The sequence below is a fragment of the Anser brachyrhynchus genome, assembly GCF_964034855.1.
Source record: "Anser brachyrhynchus genome assembly, contig: SCAFFOLD_234, whole genome shotgun sequence".
Lineage (NCBI taxonomy): Eukaryota > Metazoa > Chordata > Aves > Anseriformes > Anatidae > Anser > Anser brachyrhynchus.
Genome location: NW_027663966.1, coordinates 182,046 through 186,082, shown reverse-complemented (window position 1 = coordinate 186,082; position 4,037 = coordinate 182,046). Strand labels below are relative to the sequence as shown.

Genomic DNA, 4,037 nt, shown 5'->3' with positions numbered 1-4,037 from the left:
AGTCTCCTAATAAGAGAGTGAGCCTGTCTTAAGAAACTGGGAGAAACTGGTCCTGCAGATGGACAAGAGCCAAGGAGCAACTGAGTCTGTGCAAAGACAAGAGGTCAACTAGCGGTGACGAGGAAGAGTCATCAATCTTCATGCCCACGACCTCCCGTGCTGCCCAGCGCTGAATAAACATACCTACTTTACAATCTCACTGATTGTGGAGTCCCTTTTCTGCAAGTCACTAGCAGCGGTTTCTTCCGCAGAGGTTTTCCCAGAGCCGCTTCAAAGCTTCCCTCGCGGAGCTGGGGCGTCGCAGGGGGTCGTCAAAGCACGCACACACACACACACACACACACACACACACACACACAGGCGTTGTTGTCCAAACAGAAAGTATTTACAACAAATTCGACAAGCGGTTTTCCTCTGCCAGCAGCAAATGCCTGAGGGCCCCTACAGCTTCACAAATCATAGCACAAAGAGCCTAAAGTTCCTCTAAAATTTAGGGAAATGATTCAAAATAGATCTGCTAGGGGAAAACGATCACTGGCGGCAGGGTACACAATACACGCGAGTCTCAGCTCTCCTCCGCAGGGTCAGTGCCCACGCCCAAGTGCGACGCTGATGGCACCCGAACATTTGCTGTAGCAGGCAGCAGAGCCAGCAGCTCAGGGGAGCAATTTTAAAAACCAGGAGGCACTTAAACCAACCCTTAATTGACCCAGTTACTGCAGGAGAGTCCCGACTACTCGCCCTGGAGTCCTACTGTCACCAGCAAAAAGCACCAACCAAAGCTTGGGGGAACTTTGGTACAGCACAAGAGAAGGGAGTGGGGGTAGCGTAGCCGTATCGCAGAGCTGCTGCTTTTCACACCATTTTATCATCCCTGATAATTGAAAGTAAGGCCGGGTGGGCTGACCCCACCACCACCACTCCTGGCAGCATGTTTGGTCCACAACGCTAGAATAATTATTTTGCTCCCTCCCGCCCTTACAGCTTCATCATCTGAAAAGATTACAGTCAAAACAATGGCATACACAAATAAAAGTCAAGAGTTGACATAGTAACTCCGGGATTTGGGTATCAACTGTCCGAGAAATCAGAACACCCAGGCTTCACAATGTGCCCAACATCGAGCTGTGCCAAGGGGGGGCGGAAGGAAGAAGCTTTCCGTTTAAGCCTTCAGAGCATCGCTCCATCACTACGTCAATTCACAGCCACCACAGCGTGCCGATGGACATCTTTCTGTGCCAAAAGAAACAAGTGTTTTGTCCTCTTGATATCAAAGGTAGCCACCTCTACTTACGGAACCATGCACAAGACCTTAACTCTGACCAGCAGGGAAACTTAGGACAACTGAGTGCAAATCCTGCCAATTTCTACCAGTTCCAACTGTGCTTTAAGTCTCATTGCAAAGCCTCAGTTAGAAAAAGGATCACCTCAGGGTATCCAACAAGAAGAAGAGTTGGTTTTTTTTTTGTTTTTTTTTTTTTGTTTTGTTTTTTTAATATACCATAGGACTATGCAGTTCAATCATCAATCATCTTGGAAAGCTCAAGGAGGAGGTCATCCTCATCCTTCCCTGGGTCCAAGTCGAGCTCGGCTTCCAGTATGCCGTCTGAGAGTTCCCAAAGTAGCATCTCTAAATCCTCGTCTACAGATACGGGCGCGTTGCCTGTGGAACTCAGCCGGCGTGTCCTTGCTTCTTCTAGCTGGGAAGAAGCTGAAGTCGAGCTTGAGAACTCCATTGGCTCCACGGATTCTGCCTGGCTTCCAAGATGTGCTTCAGGTCTTGGCAGAGCAAGGAAGAGAACAATCAGTATATGCCATTTCTTAACGGGAAATCCCTTTTCTGCAAACCGGCTCTTAAAACCGTAGCCAACCCCTCCTGCACTTCAATCTTACCCAGGGATTGTTATTCAATTAACCCAGGGCTACATTTAGAGCCCAATATATTAGCAGGTACATTTTTCAGTTTGGGGGTTTCTCTGTGAAGCCAGAGCACCCGGAGTCTAGCAAAGATGGGAAACCAACATGGCCTCCCGGAAGCCCAGTGTCCGAGAACTACATCTCCCGGCATGCTCTGGGAAAACAATATGGACTCCCGGAAACCCGGTGGCCAAGAACTACATTTCCCAGCACTCCCCAGAAAATTGAGCCTCACACCGTGCCGTAGGACGCCATTTTTTGCTCTGTTCCATTACCGGTTTCGTGTTTATGGAGGGTTTTCCCGCCGTTTTGGGGGGTTTCCCCTCAATTTCGGGTTTTCAGCTCTCCATTTCAGAGTTCTTCCCCGCAATTTTGGGGTTCCTTCCCCTAATTTGGTGCTTCGCCCCCCCCCCACTTTTGGGGTTCCCCCTCCATTTTGGGGATTCCCCCCAATTCCAAGCCCCCCACAATTTTGGAGGCCCCCACCATCCTTTCTTGGCCTGCCACCCTAATATTAAGGTTCTTTCCCCCAATGTTGGGGTTCTCTTCACATGTTTGAGGTTCCTTCCCTTAATTTGGGGCTTAGCTCCCCGGGATCTGGGGCTTTAACCCCAATTTTGGGGGTCCCCCCCAAGTTTGGGGATTCCTCCCCAGGTCTGGGGGGGGTCCACATTCAATTCTGGAATTTCACACTTCCATTTAAGTCTTCTTCCCCCCAATTTGGGGGTTCACCCACCCAATTTTGGGGGTTCCTCCCCTAATTTGGGGAGACCCGACCAATTTTGGGGGTCCCCCCCCAATTGTAGAGTCCCCCACCCTCCTTTTTTGGGTTCCCCCCTAATATTAAAGAGTTCTTCCGCCCAATTTTGGGAGACCCCACAATTTGGCCGTTCCTTCCCCTAACTTTGGGCTTCAACCCTTCGATTTTGGGGGGGGCTCCCCCCCTCTTATTTTGGCCTTCCGCCCTAATATTAGGCCTAACCCCTAAGAACCTTGACCCCTAACGCTATGGCAACCACGGATCTAACCCTAACCCCTACCCCAACAAACCCTAGAAACCCTAACCCTAAAAACCCTTGCAGCCCTAACCCGATAAAATTTACCACACTAAACCCCTGAAGACTGTTCTGGGGGGTCCACATTCAATTCTGGAATTTCACACTTCCATTTAAGTGTTCTGCCCCCCCAATCTGGGGGTTCGCCCACCCAATTTTGGGTTTTCCTCCCCTAATTGGGGGGGACACAACCAATTTTGGGGGGGACACAACCAATTTGAGGGGGGACACAACCAATTTGGGGGGGTCCCCCCAATTTTAGAGTCCCCCACCCTCCTTTTTTGGGTTTCCCCCAATATTAAGAGCTCTTCCGCCCAATTTTGGGGGACCCCACAATTTTGACGTTTCTTCCCCTAAATTGGGGCTTCTACCCTTCAATTTTGGGGGGGGCTCCCCCCTTAGTTTGGCCTTCCACCCTAATATTGGGCCTTAGCCCTAAGAACCCTGACCCCTAACACTACGGCTCCCACGGATCTAACCCTAACCCCTACCCCAAAAAACCCTAGAAACCCTAACCCTAAAAACCCTTACAGTCCTAACCCGATAAAATTTACCACACTAGACCTACGCCTAAAAGCCCTAACCCTAAAAATTAAGACCCTCTAAACCCTAACCCAAAACGTAAAGATTCTCAAAGCCCTAACGCTGGAGACCCTAACCTTAAAAAAAAAAAAATAAGACCTTAAAACCCTAACCCTAAATACCTGACCATAACTAAAACCCTAAGACCCTAACCCTAAAAACCCTATCAACACTAAAACCACAAAATACTTTAAAACCTTAACACACTAACCCGCAAACCCTAACCCTTATAACTCCAACCCTAACAACCTTACAATCCTAACCCTAAACCCTGGAAACCCTAACCCTGAAACCCAACCCTAGTGCCTTAGCCCTGAAACCTTAAAACCCTAACACCTTATTAGAAACACTCTGTAACCAATACCATAGGCTCAGGCAAGTATCTCAGTGAGGTAGCATTTTTATTCACGATTGCAATGGCAGGCGTCCCACAAGCCACCTACTAGTTCCATAACACAGTTTATATAATTTTTTTTTCCTCTC

The 4,037-nt window shown here is 48.8% G+C and overlaps 1 long non-coding RNA gene across 1 annotated transcript; it reads right to left on the bottom strand.

The window, feature by feature from the left end:
- Positions 1–931: 931 nt before the first annotated feature.
- LOC308186575 lies at positions 932–3,099 on the bottom strand. Its single transcript, XR_013944115.1, has 2 exons — positions 1,894–3,099; positions 932–1,779 (listed from the first exon to the last, which is right to left on the bottom strand). It is a non-coding gene; the product is annotated as an uncharacterized lncRNA (long non-coding RNA).
- Between the last annotated feature and the right edge of the window lie 938 nt (positions 3,100–4,037).